General features: G+C 42.2%; 1 long non-coding RNA gene across 2 annotated transcripts in view; it reads right to left on the bottom strand.

The window, feature by feature from the left end:
• Positions 1–19205, bottom strand: part of LOC120560124 — a 43404-nt gene that overhangs the window by 9152 nt on the left and 15047 nt on the right. For both annotated transcript variants that reach the window (XR_005639431.1, XR_005639430.1), the window contains one exon: positions 18013–18155. This is a non-coding gene — a long non-coding RNA (uncharacterized LOC120560124). The remainder of the gene's footprint in view (positions 1–18012; positions 18156–19205) is intronic.

Genomic DNA, 19205 nt, shown 5'->3' with positions numbered 1-19205 from the left:
CTTCCGGATAGCACTCAGCTCCGCCCTGCTTGACCTATTCTCTGATATTTGACCACTCGGTTGCAAGACACTTGCTCTTTCGAGCTGAAATGTCACTGGGGCATCTTGTCAGCTCACAGACACCTCGGCTTGACAAGCGATTTTACTTTGGTGTGCTACAAGGCAGAAAATACAGGGCTGAGGCCGTGGCCTCGACGCAACCAAACTGTCAGCTAGCCAGCAGGGCTACTTGATACTGACTTACTGGCCCAGTGTTAAGACACAGTATTTTTTTTTTAAGTGTGGCTGGGACATTATAACAATATCTGGAAAACGATGCTGGCCATGCATAAGAAATCTGTAGTCCTGTGTTCTCTGGGTATAACAGCATGAGATGAAAGAGTAAACAAGCCTAAATTAAGTGTTTGTTTTAATTAATATGATGACAACAAACTCAACAAAGCATGTGTCCTGGGAACTAGACATGGCACAAAAGGTCAACTGATAACCTTTGACTTCCTCTGCACTAAGCTTCTGCCTCCTTTTACCTCTCGTACTTTCACCCTCTCCTCTCCTACGCATCCTCTCTTTTCTTGTCACTTGGACCCCCTCTAGTCTATTCACCTTTAAGGTTTTTACTAAATCAGCATGTTCTTCAGTTAAATGAGGGAGAGCACACGCCTCTCCCCTTTCTTTGACCGCCAGTGGCATTACAGCATGAAAGAGAAGGATGGGGATTGGAAGTAGCAGTCACATCATTTCTGGTTTGCGCAACCTGCTCAAAGTTTGCAACTAAATGCTTGTCTTCAGTCGAGCTGACAGGGGAGAAGTGGGCGCTCAGTGAACCATGGCCGGGCTGCCATGAAATGACAGGAATCATTGGCATACATTTCAAACAGCCTCGCGCTATCCTATTAAAGTGCCACATCCCCACTTTAAAACAGACAAGAAGGAATCCGCTTTGATAGATAGAGACTAAAATGGCTTATTGATTTTCTCACCCTTTTTTTTCGTTGTTAGGAACTTTTAAAAATTAGACCCCAAACTTATCTTCTTTTTTTTTTTAATTACAATAGATTGGGAAAAAGAGAAAAGTGGTCTCTTGTGACATCACAGCTTCTGTATAATAAAATTCATTGACATGTTTAAATTGTTTTGTAATTAGTGAAATACCATGGCACAGTAATCTAGCTATGGATTGTCCTGTAAGAACAACATTAATATATTAAAATAAATGTTGGGCACCATACTTTTTAATTGTTTGTTATACAGCATATATCGGTTAATCACATTATGTGCAACCTTGAGTTTCAGTGATAGCTTCGGTTTTACTACATTTAGAGCAGATTGATTTTTATGATGCCACAATTTGTTAAATCACCCAAAGACAAGGAGTGATCCAGTATGTCATTAGTAGCAACACAATGAAATCAAATAAGTAACTGAGCAACAAGGCCAACTGTTGAAGTTAGAATAACCCTATAAAATATCTAGTTTAATGTGATAATTATCACTAATATTGAGCTTTATCATGCAATGTCAATGCCTCATCCAACATAATTATCTACTGTGAATACTGTTTGGTGGGGACTAAAATATTCAATGCACAGTATAAATAGATATTCTGCATACTGAAATGATTTTTTCTATTAATATCTGGATTATAAAAGATGAATAGATCACAGAGGTTCTTGACCGCTTATGGCCTTCTAACTTAACGGCTGGACTTGACTGCTTCTAGCACATTTAACCCATTATGACAGAGGAAGTAAGGAGACATAATGGTCCTTTAAGCAGTTTACAAAGCTGTTAGTAGAGGTGCAGGGAGTCATGAAGTAGAATTAGACAGGGGGTGAACATTTAGACAATGGTAGAAATGTTTAAGGAATTAGATTTTAAAAGTGTATCTGATTGCATTAAGCTGATGCTCAGGTTTTAGGTGATACTCGTGAGGTTAAGACTGTAAGGATAACCGAGCGGTTTATATGAAACACTCAGAAAGTGCTAAAGACCAATTAGAGGATTTCTCCAATGAAGCTTATCCAACTATTTTGTTTCAAAGAATATTTTTAGGATTACCTTTCAAATTTAGCAACTAGCTCAGTGAGCTGTGTTACTTCGTAAATATTGTACTGCAGTTTGATAATCAAATTAACATAATTATTCCAGAGCTGCCTAAGGCAAGTGGTGGTTCATTCAGTGTTAAAGGGCTTGTGTCTGGCTGCAGGGTTAAATTCGATAAGTTATATCCCAAACATCCTTCTCCTAAAGTCAATTACCTAAATTTTGATTTAAAAAAAAAATATTACATTTTGAATCAATTGAAAATTCAGGAACACTCCGACACAAAGCATGTCGATTTAAATTTGGAGGCAGAGCTCTTAATGTTTCTGCACTGCTTGATACAAACAAATCCACAGAATTAGCCTAATCGGTGACTGTGGCCAGACAAAGTCCTAACAACCTTGTCAAATGCTTTGTGCCTTTCAGAATAGAGACTGTGTTCTGGCCCATCAGTTTCATAAGGCCTACATTATGGATCGTTGAGTATGTTGAGACACCCATAGCAGGGGATCTGCTGCCATGCTTGATTCCCACACTGCTCAGCACAAATATTATAGCCATAGACATAACATGGTGTAAAACACAGTGATCTCTGGGCCACGGCCATCTTCCTCTCATCTATCATTCAATCTTCTCTAATTAGGGTCTTTTTGTCATACTGAGAAAGGGGCACTAAGTAGCACTTCTGGGGGTGTGAATGATACAAAAGAGAGGGTTTCATTTCCATCTGACAGTATGATGGAGATTGAATGTGAGCTTTAGGAAGATAAATGGCCATCCCACAACCCTCCGACACTATCTGCAAAGCTGCTCTAGAACCCTCCCTGGGGAATCGCTTAATGGTGAATATTTGGGGCCTCTTTCGTTAAGTTCTGCTTAGGTTTGTCAATAACTTGTCAGGTCCCCAACTCATTGCCTTTAAATTAGTGAGTACATTTAGGAAAAAGAGGAAATGAAACCAATGAAAACGTGGATAATGTTCAATACAGTCCATGATATTAGTATTCATTTAGGTTTTTGGAATTACAGTTTGTGTTTGACAGTTATGTTGTAACATAAAACCACTATGACAATGATATAAACTGATCAGTTAGCTGCATAAAATTGCAATTTGCGTGGCGTAATCATCTGAAATATAAAGAATGTCAAATGGTATACAGAACTTTCTTTTAAAACTCCAAAATATTTTTATTGGAGGTATTAAAATATTTATTTTTATATGATTATTGTTATTTTATAATAATCGTGTAAATGGGATTTTAAACAACTTAACAAAAAACATGCTGACGTATGTATTTTGTATTTCACATGCACGATGAACAGTACAAGGCAAACGTCTTTCAAAGAGTTGTTTTTAAACTTAACAAAAAAAAATATTATTTATTTATTACACACCTGACTCTATCAGGTGAGTAATACCTGATACAGTCAGTTAATTATCAGGTATTAGTTATTATATTTAGAGTTATTATTACTGCAATTTGTGATGTGATGTGTAATTGAGTGTACGTGTCACTGTGTGGAGTGTGTGGCTGCGCCTGTGCGTGCGCGCATGTGTGTGTGTGTGTGTGTGTGTGTGTGTGTGTGTGTGTGTGGCGTGTGTGTAGGGAGGGGTCAGTCTCTCTCCCTAACAGCCCCAGCGGCCCTGCTTTAGGCCCGGTGACAGGGCTCTGTCTCTCAGCCACACTTGACTGGGTCCCGCTGACACTCAACTGTCAAGCCGGCAAGCCCTCAACCACCGCCCTAACATGCTCTACAGCTTCACCCAATTAACTTGCTTTCACTTGACATCGCGGCAAAGAGCTTCATAATAGGTGGTCAAGGTGCAGTGTGTCTGCTTTCGCCCCTCTCTGACGACTAGCAGTGCGCATACACACACATTCAAGTGTTGCCCCCACCATCCACCCCCCTCTACTACCTCTCAATGCTTGTGTGCCTCTGTAGGTCTAGCAGGCCTCTCTTGGCTGCCTCTGCTTGTTCACTGCACTGTGACAGCGGGAGAGCATTGATCCAGGAGAGGGGGGATGCAGTGGGGTACAAACGGTCTTGCACGAAAACCTACGTACACTAATCCTACTGGACACAACTCAGTCTTCTCACTATAGAATACAAAACTACATATGCAGATATGCACATCTGTGAGCATCTATGCTTGCATGAACGCTTGCGAGCATGTGTTAACATGCGTCCATGAATGTTTTGTAGTTTGGTGTGTGTATGTGAATGATATCAGTGTGTATTTCCAATGTGATTGTGTGTGTGTGTGTGTTTGTGTGTGTGTGTGTGTGTGCGTGCGTGCATTTGTGTGTGTGTCTGTGTTTTTGTGAAGCATTGTGTGGCTATCTTCAGCTCTCTCTCTCTCTCTCTCTCTCTCTCTCTCTCTCTCTATTAGACATTCAGTAAGTTGGACACCAAGCCAGACTGGGCAAAGGAAGGAAAGCGATTTGACCCCCAACTGCGCGTTTGGGGAAGAGGGTCTTGAAGCATGTCAGCTCCGCTCAGGCTCCACTTCCCCTCTGTGTCCTTCCTATTTTTTCCCTAGCGCCAGGCCCAAACTTTGAAAACATCCACCTTAATAGGACCTAGTCAGTGAGAGCTACTCTTCCGTCTATCAAACTGTGATCCGGAGTGTCAGCCTGGACCGGCTTTGACAGAATGTCTCCAAACGAACAGTACAATGGTGTTTCCCTCCCCAGCACTCGGCTACTCTAGTGCAGCCCCCTGGCTGCCTGGCCTCTCCATCTCACTACACCACCTCTCCCCTAGTTCGCCTGCTTGATTTCACCTCATAGAACACCTTGCAACAGTGGGTTGACTGACAGCCACAAGTCAGCCTAATTGTCTTCTTTCCCAATTTAGTGCACATTGGAATGCTTCAGTCTTATTTTCCTTTTTAAGGAGCTTCACTTTTTCATGAAGATGGAGAAAAAATTAAGTAGCTCATCATTATCTAATCACAATGCCTTATTAAACATGTGCTGCAGTTTTGCCATACAATGCAGTGATAAAAGCAAAAGAAAATCCTTAATGCATTGTATGTTTCTAAATCATATGTGGAGTTGTTATAGAATTTAGGAGCTAAAGTTTTAAGTGCCTGTAGTATTTGTCTGCCGTGTACCCCAAACTCTAAAATGTGTATGTAGAGAAAATAAATATTGGGCTTAAATTCCCACAACATAACAATCCCACTCGATCCATTCTTCACTCTGCCCAAAATAATACAATTCATTGCTGTCAGGCCCTATGGCATCCCAAATTTGAACAGCATCGATTGAGGATATTGACCATTCACCAGATGCAACTCCCTGTGTTTTAACACAGTGCGCTGAAATTATATCTGCCCTTCCTGTTAAACAATAGGCTCCCCAGTGGTCCCCATTACTGCATGATAAGTCAAAACAAATGTGAGAGGTTAAAATTAACATCAGTAACTACTAGACATGCACAAATGTGTATCGCTTGCAATACCCAATTGGAAATTACTAAAATGTTAATGAAGATAAGTATTCCACGCAATAACACCACCTCATTTTGTTCGGATTTTATAATACTTAATACTCTTGAACCTTTACATTTTCAGTGCTGCGCCTCTAGGCATCCTGCTCACTGTAGACATCCACTGAAAAGAAAGAGAGAGACTCAGACAGCTGACTGTTACTGAGGCCTAAGTGTTGTTTGGTTTGGTGATCTGATTGTTCTGTTGAGTTTTAATTATTAATACAAAGTCCGGGCGGCATTAGAGTACGCTTGAATCAGAATCTCTCTGATGACTTCCACAGCTGAGGCTTTGTCCAATAAATTAAAAATAACACAGCCAGCTATTTGTGAATCGGTGCTTCTTTTGCACCCCCAGACCATTTTAGGTAAGGGAAAATAAAGTCCCAGAATCGGAGAATAGGCATGTGGTTTCATCCAGAGTTTCGCAGCACCTGAGCTGCAGTAGCAGTGGTCTCAGTCTCTCTCCTCTCCAAACCAAATGTGCCCCTTTAGCCCTTTGGCCGCCAATGTAGTTTGTCATTCAAATTGTATGAAACTACTGTGGATTATCATGAAGGGGAGGCGAACTGCACTCCGGCTATACACTGTAGCCTCTTAAAAGCACTACTTGATGTCGTTTTCTCAGTGTGTGTGTGTGTGTGTGTGTGTGTGTGTGTGTGTGTGTGTGTGTGTGTGTGTGTGTGTGTGTGGTGTGTCTCTCTCTCTCTCATACTCGGCTGTGCTGGTGTTGAGATGGCAACACTTGCCCCTCTAACCATCACTGAGTCAACAAATGAGTCCACACTAGGTACTATTGGAGGAGCTCCCAGTGGTTTCCCAAGTTCCTGCCAGAGCTGGTGGAGACGTGCATACTTACGCACGCTTTTGCCCAGACACACACACACACACACACACACACACACACACACACACACACTAAAGAACTAACTGGTCTCAAGGACACTCATGCGGTTTCACATCTAGTCAACCACCCAAACAGTCCAGTTCACTTTATACATCCATATCCACAAAGAGAGCACTGGCACAATATTATTAACACTTAATGATTTCCTCTGACCTAAATGCTTTATTTATGGTGCTGTGGAAACAGCAACCAGAGTCATGATTTGGGTTTTAATCTGGCTGAATGTCAGAAGTGTCTTCAGCGAGCACACAGGCGCACACAACACACACACATACAGGCACACACAGTAGTCGCATATCGGAATATGCTCCTGACAAGCTATGTATTTCCCTCTAGCTTTTATCAGACTCAAACACGTAATAGGAATGAACCTTGCTCATACGTATATTTATAATAAAACTGGAACTTAGTGTAAATATTTCTGCATCGGGATCCTCAAGTATTGGGCCTGTTTTATGTTTAATGCTTCACATTCATGCCATGGCTGCTTCCTTTAGTGAATTTTCAATTCATATCAGGATAAGCGGTCTGTTCTCAGGAGTACCATTAGAATAAGATAAGTATTTAGCTTCAAGTAAAAAGCCTTTGAAATGAAGCCCTAACTGCAATAGTAGAAGTAGCAACATATCTGAGAGGGGAAGACTTATTTGTTGGAGCAGGATGTGGCTAAGAACAATTTCAGGACAGACATTACATACAGTGACCTGTATGTATGTGGTCCCAGTGTTTCCCATTAATCACACGGTTCAGTTCACCTATTGCATTAAATGTAATTTTAGTCCAACTGAATTCATTATTTCATTTTACATTTAAATAGATTATGAGCATCTACGTTTGTTTATAGCTTTACTAAATCTTGGCTGTAACCCTGTTTTCAAGGAAGAAATAGCAGTCTGGAAAAGAATTAAGCAAGAGCGGGAGTAGGAAACAGAGACAGACGTGTGTAAATGGGAAAAGGGGGGGGGCGGGGGCGGGGAGGGGGAGTATTTTAATGCCTGTTGTCACCACGTAATGTCCTCACTACGACAAATGCTGAACTAGAGAAACCGGAGAAGACTTTTATAAAATCCCCCTGCCGCCTCCAACATATCTCTGGGATATTCCAAGAGCAAAACGTATAAATCTGGGTCTTTCCACATCCAAGTCCCTCTCCTGAACACTGAAACACACACACACACACACACACACACACACACACACACACACACACACGGGCCCTTGGCTGGGTTATATTGAGACTATAATAACATGCTTTCAGTAAGACAAGGTGTTGGTCCTCTTTATCCTATGTCATCTTTACTGCTGTGAGACTCAGCAGAATGAGTCACACCTCTCAAGTATTTGCAGCAGGGTTAGATCTGGACTATTCTTGATTATTGTTTAACACAGATGAGGGGGCCAGAGAATCCCATGGCCTTTGTTTAGTTAGTTGTCTCCGCCGTTCACCAGTTGCATTCCATAGTCATGCCATGATTTGTTTTTAATTTACTTTCTCTTCCCACAGCTTACATTTTCTCTCCATCTCTCATCTTGTTATGTGGTTGTGGGGTGTGCACAGACTGTTTGTGAATGAATGTGTGTCCTTGTAGATTTATTTATTTGTTTCGGTCAACCACAAGCCGGCGAGCTGAGGAGGAACCGTCATTTTGGCGTAAACAGTCACAAAACACGAGGGAGGGGAACAAGGAGAAGAGAGAGGGGGTGGGGATAAAAAGAATTGGAGGAACAAAAGGCAGACAGAGGTGTAGCATGTTTGGGAAAGACGGACTCTCCTGCAGGGACTCTCCTGCAGGGACTCTCCTGCAGGGCCTGGGGGCACAGCGACGGCGAAATGTGGCCTATTCCCCACCTGGAGCTTGTCGACAGGAATTTAATGCCGGCTCTAACGTCTGAACCGCACAGCAGGAAAAGGAGGAGGAGGGAGAAGTGGGATAGGAAATACTCTCCCCACCTTCTTCATGTCAAACACAAGTCTGTGTGTGACTGTGCTGTTGCTGCCACCTGAGGGACACATTAACATCCTCCCTGCTCCCCGCCAGCCTCATTCCCCTCCTCAAGTCACACTTATACACATACAGAGACACCATTACACAAATATAAACAGACTCTCTTTCACAAACTCACTGAATGTCTTTGTTGCCTGCCCCCGGGGTCGATTAGGTCGCAGGACCAGGCCTGTCCCCATATGGAGGCTTTTGGTCCCACGCCCAGTTTGATTTCCCCTCTGCCTCCCTGATTAAATCAAGCTGGACATTTCTGTGAGGTGGGAGAGAAGGAGGGAGAGTAACAAGGGAGGGAAAGAGGAACTACTGCCAAACTTTGAGGAGAGCAGCGACGCACTGTTCCAGACAAGTCACACAAGCTTATCTTCTTCTTTCTCTGTCCATCTATCCTTCCCTTGCCCCTAATCTTTCTTTTGTTTCCTCAAAGCATTCCACGTTTGAAAAATGAATTAATGTATATACTATATGACGCAGAGAAACAAAAATGTCATCTTAAGAGGAAGGGAATGGCAAAGTCTTTAAAAAGGACATAAATCTAAATTAGCCTGAAGGACGTGGTGAGAGGACTCAGTAGTTGCTAACACATTCATGGTCACCAAGCTGGGCGGCGCAGCAGGGGAGCAAGAATGTGGGACAAAATCTGCCAGCTGGCTACAGACTGCAGGACGTTCAGCAGACTCTGCTCAAGTGTCCAGTCCAATATCCTGACTTAAGTGGCTTGTCATTTTACGTGCGTTTATTGATGCCAAAAAATAAAGCCACAGACATCTATAATGCTATCACATAGTCACTAATGTTGATAATCAATATAAGCAACATGAAAAGGGATACATCAAGTTTGTTTCTCTGTACAGTCCATCAGACGAGCTCGATGTAACGTCAGCGAGTGATGAGTCAGAAAGGTGTGTTTTTTGTGGAGCTGTAGGAAAAAACACAACAACAAGCTGGGCTAGCTCAGTTTAGTGTGTCTCAGGATGATGACATCATGACACGGTGAGTAGGAGGTAAAGAGCAGAACAATAATCATTCATCCCCATCAACTTCTGCCTCTGTTACATAAACACTCATTGATCTTCCTTCCCACTTTCTGACAGCCACACTGGAATAAACAACTAATGCTGTTAATGCACACAGACCTAGATACAGTGAAATATCCCATAGCAAAGTCCTTGAAAGCGCGAATGACCGCACAAATAAATGATAAGCTTAGTGACATGTCAGGGATATTTCCAAGTGCATGCATGGGTATGTACTGTATGTGCATAGAAATCTATGTGTGAACTTGCATAGATAAGATGAAACTCTAAACAGCCTCCGTTGTCGGGCTTTTTTTTACTCTGGAGGCCTTAAACCAATTTACACACCAACTCCTTCCACCTCCTCACATACAGCCGCATGATGTTTAAATTAAAGAGGGAGGGAGGGAGGGAGGCGGAGGGGTGGAGTGGGGAGCAGTGTAAAGGAGAGAAAGAAAAAAAGTTTCCTGAACATAGTAGAAAATTATTTTCTCTGGACAGTTTTAAGAGTCGACATCCTGTGCTGGAGTTCTCTAATCATCACCAGCGCAATTTACAATCAGAACACACAGCACGCCAGTTCAGACCAGCTCATCTGTTGACTTTGGCCCCAGCTGAGCGCCGCGTCCTGCTCTGTGTGTGTGTGTGTGTGTGTGTGTGTGTGTGTGTGTGTGTGTGTGTGTGTGTGTGTGTGTGTGTGTGTGTGTGTGTGTGTGTGTGTGTGTGTGTGTGTGTGTGTGTGTGTGTGTGTGCGTGTGCTGTTGCCATTTGAGACTTGGGTGACTCGGCACTGGGCCCTGAAAAGGGTGGGGTGAACGTCGGTGGGGTGAATGTCTGTGGGGCTGAGGCGACCGCACACATACACATGTTCCCTCTCTCTTTCATATACAGATTTTTGCACAAAAGGCACACACCATAAAACGTCCCCTGAACAAACATGGAAATGCACTTGAGCACACATGCGTGCACAAGTAAGATTTGGGCATAATTGAGCACTTGATAAACACAGATATGCATGCCACCAGGAGACTATTGCAACACACACAGTCTCAAAAACTATTCGGACGGATGGATTACCACAAAAAGCCCCCCACACACACACACACACACACACACACACACACATACATATATAGGAAAAAATATATACAACACACACACATATATATATATATATATATAGTTCAACACATACATACACCTCCCTCCCCATATCTACACTCATTCAGTGTGGCCCTGGTTCACAATGCAGAGGCCTTGTGTACATCTGTGTGTGTGTATGTGTGTGCATGTGTGTGTCACACTCGGGATGCTCTCCCACCCACAGTTCCCTTGGCTGGCCTCCACCTAGCCCAAGCCCAGTGCGGTGCTGCTGCCTTGCCGCAGGGCTGAACACAGCTCACTGTGTGTCTGCCCCCTCACAGCCCCAGACTGTCCCGACCAATGTGCTTCTGATTAGGTGGCTTAATTACAGCTGTAAAAACAATGTTGATATAAGCCTCAAAATTGCAGTGTGTCAGATACTATTAGCCAACCTTGGACTCCAGCCATTGTTATCCAACTCCTCCAGCGACCCTCCCTCCCTCCCTCCCTCCCTCTGGCTCCTCCCATGCTTTTCCTCAACCTTATGATTTTTCCTCTCCCCTCCACATTTTCTTCACTCTTTCATGTCACAAGCTGCAACACAGGCCAAATGGCCCGCAAATAAACAGCAGTGGCATGCCCACTGACCTTGACACAGCCAGGGAAGTCAGAGAAACCTCTCTGGAATACCAACATGTTGGAAACACATGATAATAAAAAGAGAAAAAAAAAGAAAAGAAAGAAAAATCATCCACTTTAGCAGATCAGGTGTGGATTACACTTCATTTGTTTAATTGGCTCTTTGGCCTAGGATGCTTGACCTTTTTCAGTGGTCTGTGGTTGTTCAAAATAAGGGCTTTGGCTTTGCAGCAGAGTAAGAGGATATTATATTAGCAAACATTGCCAGGCAGTAAAGGCTTCCAGAAAGGGGAGGTCAGACAGTCTGGGACAGGACACAGGGCTGTGTGTTGGGCTCTTTGTGTTTCGGTGACAGTGACTAAGGAGCAGGAGTGTAAAGTATGCCAGAAGTCTGGTCCAGGGAAAACTCTGCAACACTGTTGAGTTGAGGCAAGGAAAAAAAGCAAAGTAAAAACCTCAAGTATGCAAATCCTGGGTGGTCCCATCTTTGGACTGGTGTAAGAGAAAGTCCCCTTTTTACGTCTGTCTCCATCCTTGAGGCAACTTCAACATCCACTCTCCTGAGAACCAGGTGTTGTGGATGAACGGCAGACATTCATCAGGCTCACTTACAGCTAATCAGCTGAGTTAAGACAACAGGCACTGGAGAAACCAAAGGGAGTGGGTAGAACTTGACAAAAAGGCGGTGGAGTGAACTGAGGCACATGCCAAGGGCGTGTTTCCAAACCCCAAAGGCCTCCATGGTGGCCTGCCTTAGCCCTGTGGCCTTCTCAGCAGCTTGCACTTCAAGGTCTTCCAAATGTGTAATGCCAAGGCCCCAAATTCACAATCGGTATGAAGAGTGAGACACATGAAACGAAAGTGAGGAAGCAAACTAACCAGGCCTGTATTGATTCTTGTGGACCGGGCAGGGTGTGTCTCTGCAATTCCCAGCCTTGAAAGGCCGTCTTGTCACTAAAGGTGGAGGCAATACAGTATGCCATCGTTTGAATAATTGATGACTGATTCCTAAGTAATCAGTGTCCTCACAAGACAATGCATTCTCTCTCTCCCTGGTGGAGAGAAAGAGCTCGGCCTGTTTTTGTCCCGATCCCTTTAGAAGCAAAAGGTAAAAGCTTTAATGCACTGAAGCCACTGGAAGTGCTCCCTCTAAAGGACTCCCTCTGGAATCAGCTGGGATGGTGCGTCTCTCCTTATGAGGGGGCCTATCAGAGTGGCCTTCCAGTAAAGGGAGTGAGAGAGAAAGAGAGAGAGAAAGAGAGAGAGAGACAGGAAGATAGAGTCATTGAGTAGATGCGTGAGTGCACACTCATGTGTATGTGCTATAAAATGTATACTAAGTATAAAGTTTGTTTAGGTGGTGCGCATAAAGTATTTGTGCTCATGTACAAGAATGTCTTCATAAGAGCCCATATGTGCATGTGTGTGTATGTGTGTGTGTGTGTGTGAGTCTCCTGGAATGTACAGCCCCTTCCTCTAAACAGGAAAGGAGTACAGTTAATAGCATCACCACCCTTTCCCCTCATACAGAACGGTGGCCAGACCAAACTTTAACTGTGAGTCAATCTGACCCTCAACCCCTCTTCACAGTAATATCGCACACAAAGTCTGATTTCCTGAGATTTCCCCCAAATTTGCTGTCTACAAAGCGCCTGGCAGAAGATATGAAAATATCCCTAGCAATCTCTCTGCTAACGATTTACCTGCTATCTACAAGATATGTGAACACAGCAACAGAAAACGGAAGAAGCAGACAGTTGCGAAAAGGACGAGCCAATAACTCTACCACCGCTTATCTCGACATTAGCAGGTAATTAGTAGGGGTGGGTGAAAAAAATCGATACGGCATAGTACCGCAATATTTTCCTTGGCAATACCGTATCGATACACAGACGCCAAGTAAACGATCTTTTATTATATACACTACCGGTCAAAAGTTTGGGGTCACTTAGAAATTTCCATTCCACTCCATTACAGACAGAATACCAGCTGAGATCAGTTGCATTGTTTTTTTTAACCAGGGCAGCAGTTTTCAGATTACATTATGTGCTTACATAATTGCAAAAGGGTTCTCGACTGTTGTAGAAAGAAGTGGCTGATGATCTTTAATGCAATATCTACATTGCCCATTATGAGCAACCATTCATCTAATGTTCCAAAGGCACATTCTGTTTACTAATCTGATATCATTTTAAAAGGCTAACTGAGAAAACATTGGAGAACCCTTTTGCAATTATGTAAGCACATAATGTAATCTGAAAACTGCTGCCCTGGTTAAAACAACAATGCAACTTATCTCAGCTGGTATTCTGTCTGTAATGGAGTGGAATGGAAATTTCTAAGTGACCCCAAACTTTTGACCGGTAGTGTATGCGGTGGTCAGTTTCTCTGCTTGGCAATCCCATTTTGCAGCAATAAAATTGAAGTGAGATGAATAAACAGAGAAAATGATAATTTTAGATAAAACAGTTTTCCTTTTGTGGACATAATTTGAAATTGGGAAAACTTTGAAGTTGGAAAAAAGGCAATAAATAGCAATATATTGCAGAATATTGCAATATGTTTAAAATTGCAATAATATTGTATTGTGACATAAGTATCGTGATGATATCGTATCTTGAGGCCTCTGGCGATTCCCACCCCTAGTAATTAGTGAGTCTGTGTGTTGTTTCTTCAGGAGTCCCGGGCTGTGAGGTCGAGGACCGTTTCTGTTGCAGTGGGACTCTCACTGGGCCTGTGTGCATTCACCATGTGGGCCCCTTGTAATACAAAGGCACGTTTATCCACACACACAGTCCTGTTATCATCTCATAGAGCAACCCCAAGGGTCACACAACACAGTGTCCTGAAAAGTACACTAAGCGTGAAAAAAATAAATAAATAAAACATACAACGCTGTGACTCCTGGGAACCACACATTGTTACATGTACAGTGTAATGCATTTGTATTTGTCGTGTTTAAGCGCACCAAAGAAATATTATTGAATTCATGCTTTTACAAACTCTGCATAAATCAACTTCAGTTAATCGCCCCTTTTACTCTGTATTCCATGGTTCACTTGTAGGGCCGGTTATTTGTGGTACCAAAACGTATGTGTAGCAAAAACTGTCAAGTACCCAAAGCTGGAATCAAATGCTTGCTGAGATTCTTACTTTTGTCTTTTGATCTGTCACTTCTTATGTTGTTTATTCAAAATGATCTAATGTAAGTGAATTTGTCTTTAACTTGTTTTACCTATCACAGGACAACTGTATGTTTGCATTATTCTGTTTTTAGATATTTCTTTTTCTAGCTATAATAGTTGCTTTTAAACAAACTCTGGGTCCCAACGAAGCTCATGGCCGGGGTGAGGTAAATGTAATTTACAGTGAGCAAAGGCACGCGCGGTTCCATTTCGTCTGCTGAAATGTTTGTAGGAAAGCAGTGAGATCATTTCAATATCAAAGGCACATGTTCGCTTAATTTGCATTAAACAGGGGAGGGTGGAAGCACATTTGGAGCTAAGAGGAGGTCCTTATCCCAATCAATCAAGACATGTTACTTGTGCAAAATCACATAATTAAAAATGCAAAAATATCATAACTGCTCAAAAATATTCAATTATGATTTCTTTTTATCCCATAGCACATGCCTCTCCTGTTTTCATTATGTTGTGACAGTAAAGTGAAACATGATTTAATATTTAGTGATGAAATAGGCAAGAAACTCTCTCCTCCAACTCGTGCTACAGAAATAAAATTGAATAGGCAGTGAGACTCTCAGAGAAATATGCTGAAAGTGTCAATGCTGCGTCTTGAATATGGCAAGTTCCAGATTCAGCCAGTTCGCATTTCATTTTATTTTTATTTTTTCTCTTACTAAGACCATTTAGCTCTCCTTCCATTCCTTTCAATTCCAATCCAGAGCGAAAACATTGTCCATCCAGACCTTAACATTGTCCAAAGCGGACACAGTGGGGGGGAAAAAAGGACAGCCAAAGGGTTTGGGCCAGAAATGAACTGGACATAATAAACCACTGACACAGGGGTCACCTTCTGTCACTGCCTATGTATCTACACATTCATACACACACATAGAAAAGCACATATACACATCAAGTGGACAATGTGCCCCACATCCTATTGCTATTAAATACCCATACGCTCACGCTCCCGCACACACACACACACACACACACACACACACACACACACACACAAACACACACACACACACACACACACACACAGACCATCACTTGCATACTCCCACTTCTCTCCTTTGACTGGGTTAAATCCAGCGAAACCCCAGCCTTGTATCTGACCTGCCTCCCACCTCAGCTGTAAAAGAGCGAGAGCAGGGAGGAGGAGCTGGTGAGCACCGGGCTTCCCACTTCTCAGACAAGAGCAACTATGGATTTCTGACTTAAACTTTGCTAGTTAGAAGGTCAATATAATATTGAAATGCATGGGAATAATTCCCCCTTTGCATGGACAGCTACCTTCATAAATCTGAAGGATTAATAAAACAACTGGGTGAGTGTATTTTGCTGCTACGAAAGTTCTCACTGACAGCGTATCCCCTCTGTAAAAAACAGCATAGGTGTTCGATGGGAGATTCACCAGCATGGCTAACACTCCGGTCAGAAGCCCTTTGTGTTGAAACCGTCCACTGACAACATTGTGTGCGCATATGTGTTTGAGTCTATGTGCAACTAGGTATATATTTGCTTTCCATGTGAAGATAGTATTGTGTACGTGGTGTGTTATCAATCCAGCTTTCTCCTCCCACGCTATATGACTGCTGTGTTCCCCCCTCCCAGCCCTACCCTCTGCTGCACAGCCTCTATGCACGGAGAGCTCTGCACAGTCCCTGTGGAATCTCCTGTGTCAGTACATTACCTTATAAGTGGAGGCATTGACTGTGGGGACTCTTTGATACACATTCACATACAGTACAAACACAATTGATCGTCAGCAGAACATTGAGAGGAGGGGGATGCTGAAGAAAGATCTACACACGTATAAGAGATCACAGGCCCTTCTTGTGGAAAACGAACTGTGTGTGCAAGAAGGAACAAAACGCTTCTTTGATAAGGATGTGACAAGGAGCAATCTTTCCCTGGAGCCAGCTCCCGAGCACTGAACACTATCAGCAATCTGGGAAAGGCTCAGAGCGCCACAGTAAAAATGTAATATTATCCTATCTGTGCAGCGTCACATTGGGCATAATGTGACTGGCTGTATTAATTAAGCGTTTCTTTTTCTTTTTGCGTGAGCAGATTTTCCCCTAAGGGACGCTAAAATAATGACTCCATCCTATGACAACATTTGCAGCTCAATTAAAAAAGTGTTTATGTCAATTTTCCCGTGTGTGGGCACTGCCGGTTCACCATGTACACGGTAGTTGTCATCCACTAGCCATGAAGTGTCCGAGACCTTAGGTTGTCATGACAATACACAGGGGTCAAACTTCAGCACTGACTTTATCTCAAGGCAAAATAAATATTACATCCAATCTCTGCACTTATTGGTAAAAAGGAATTATTTACTCATTTTATGTTTTTTCAGAGACAGTGGAAAAACAGCGAGTGACTAATCGATCCCTCCTCCATTTATATTTAAAATTGTTGAAGAGAGGGGCGTTGGTTAGCTTCAAATAAATACTCTCTCTTAGATTTGGATGCAAGCTCAGACAGCAGTCAATGATAGGTTTGAAACAAAAATAAATTTATTGGAGTGTTTTTGCTCCCAGTGAGAGGAGAGCCCTAATGAGAGTGATCACTGATGCCAAGACCAAACACTTCAAACAAAGGCAGCTTGTTCTTTCATACATGAACTGAAAAAAAACCTTTAAAGATATTCTCTTTAAAGAAAAAAACAAAAACAAAAAAAAACAAAGAGAGTGACAGAAAGAGATAGTGGAATTATATTATTTGGTGAAGAAAGTCCGAACTGAACAATCACAACCTATTTGCTGTCTCTCTGGGAAATGGTCATAATTACATAATTTGTAAGTGTAAAAGCAGAGGAATTTAGAAAAATTACTAACACTAATTAGCTGTAATTATGGGTCTCTCCTCACACTGCTGCATGCAATGCACACTATATAATAGATGCTTTAGCTGTCCATATTTAGATGAGTTGTGAATATAAACAAGTTGAGTGAGTGAAAAGTCCTTCTTGGTCTATTTAAACCCTCCCCCGCAGGCAACAGTATTTACAAGGAAACGGTTATCATTTAGTCTCTGTTGCGGATCAAAATGTCAAGCTCCACAGAGAATCTGAGCAGTGCTGTTAGGGCCAAAAGTGCAGTTTAAGAGCCCCAGGATCTGAGAGAAAAAAAAGTGATTTGCAAATGCCCAAATATGTCTAATTGACCTGAAATATAGCCTGTGTGCAGGAACTGTTTGAAATCAATACAAAGAGCGAAGAGAATATCCTTGAAGGAACATTTCAGAAGATCACACCGTTTGTCTTTCAGAGCAGCATTATGAAGTATGCAAGAATTATGAAAACAATCAAGAAGTCATGAAAGGTCATGTGAATTAAAATTGCAGTGGTTGCAGCAAATGGGGAGAGAGTGAGGAACAGCTGTTTTTCACCTAGCAGACCAGTATAATAGGAGTACACCGAGCGCTACTGTAGATTATATGAATATTCTGTGAACGTGAAAGCCGTTTGTGAGTGAATTTCCACATAATGTATTCCCAGTCTATTTGTTTATTGTATGCGTTTAGTGGGGTAAATCAATAGGCAGTATTCCCAGCCTTGATTGGATTCACAATTAGCTCTAGTAAGAGACTCCCTGACAGTGGGTATGTTAGATTCCGCACAGCCAACCAACCTGATTGTCTTTCCCTCACATCAACCGCCACTCCACGCCATCCTCTCTCCTGTCCAGGTGCCTTGTGGTTAACGGCGAGGACTGGAGGGAAGTTCCTCCCCGTGTGGCAGACGGGCCGTGACAGCTCCGAGATGCTCTTTGACCTGAGAGGAAGGGAAAACAACATCAATGGTAATTCCCCTTCAAACACATTAACTGGGATGAACTGGGTCCCACCGAGCCCCTCTGAGTGGACTCGCATTGATCGCAGAAATCCATGAATAAATTTAGCACTAATTGATTTTCTTTTTCCTCTTTAGAAAACAAATCTCTAATTCTGAGTAGAGGCAGTGAATGTAGCAGATTCTGCAGCCACTTTACTTTATTATTTTTTTTTTTTTTTATCTGTAGGAAATACATTTTGAGAACTGTCCTAATGAGCTACAAAAGACATTCAGTGTCCCCTCATACCACCTGATCCAGGACGCCTGTTGTTTTCAGTGTTATCATTTTGTGACTTGAAAAGAGTTAATGAAAAAAGTCCACCTTAAGCTCAGTTGCTAGACAAACAAAGAAAATTCATTACGTGCCATTGCCGAAGCAACAATCTCAGAAATTAACCCATTATTGTCCTCTGGATTTCAGCTACCTTTTAATTGCTTTCAGTGGGGATTACGGTTATAGTTGGAGAGGAAATGGTATCACATATGCATTTACAAGAGTTCCCCATGCTTTCACTCTGCCAGTTGGAAGAGTGCTACCGTCAATATCGGAGGAAAGCATTTACAAAAGATTCTGGGCATTCAGTGTAAATTCTGCAATGGGTTTACAAAGTGCTAAAAATGTTAAAAAATATGCTCTCGTGAAGGTGAACTTCTGAAACGGTTTTGTTCAAATCGATAAAAGGTAAATGGTTTAGGATCAGTGAGCATTTCTATATTACAAAGTGTAAGCTAAAGAAAATGTCCTTACAGTTTTTGACCAAAAAGGAACAAAAACAAGAGGAGTCTATGTAAAGGATTTTTTTTCTAATTGTGGAATCTTTGAAAAAAATCCCCCAAATTCTAGGCTAAAAATTATCATTAAGCTATATTTAAAGACAAGCTATTTAGAAATGATTTTGGTCATGCTATATAAAGCTGATTGGAAACTCTCAGGAGCATACTGTTCACAGTTTAGCCAATGAATCCTAAAAGTTCAGGTTGATTCTTCAC

The sequence above is a fragment of the Perca fluviatilis genome, chromosome 1, assembly GCF_010015445.1.
Source record: "Perca fluviatilis chromosome 1, GENO_Pfluv_1.0, whole genome shotgun sequence".
In the NCBI taxonomy this organism is placed as follows: domain Eukaryota; kingdom Metazoa; phylum Chordata; class Actinopteri; order Perciformes; family Percidae; genus Perca; species Perca fluviatilis.
Note: the sequence above shows the minus strand (reverse complement) of the source record. Positions and strands in the feature narration are given on the sequence as shown.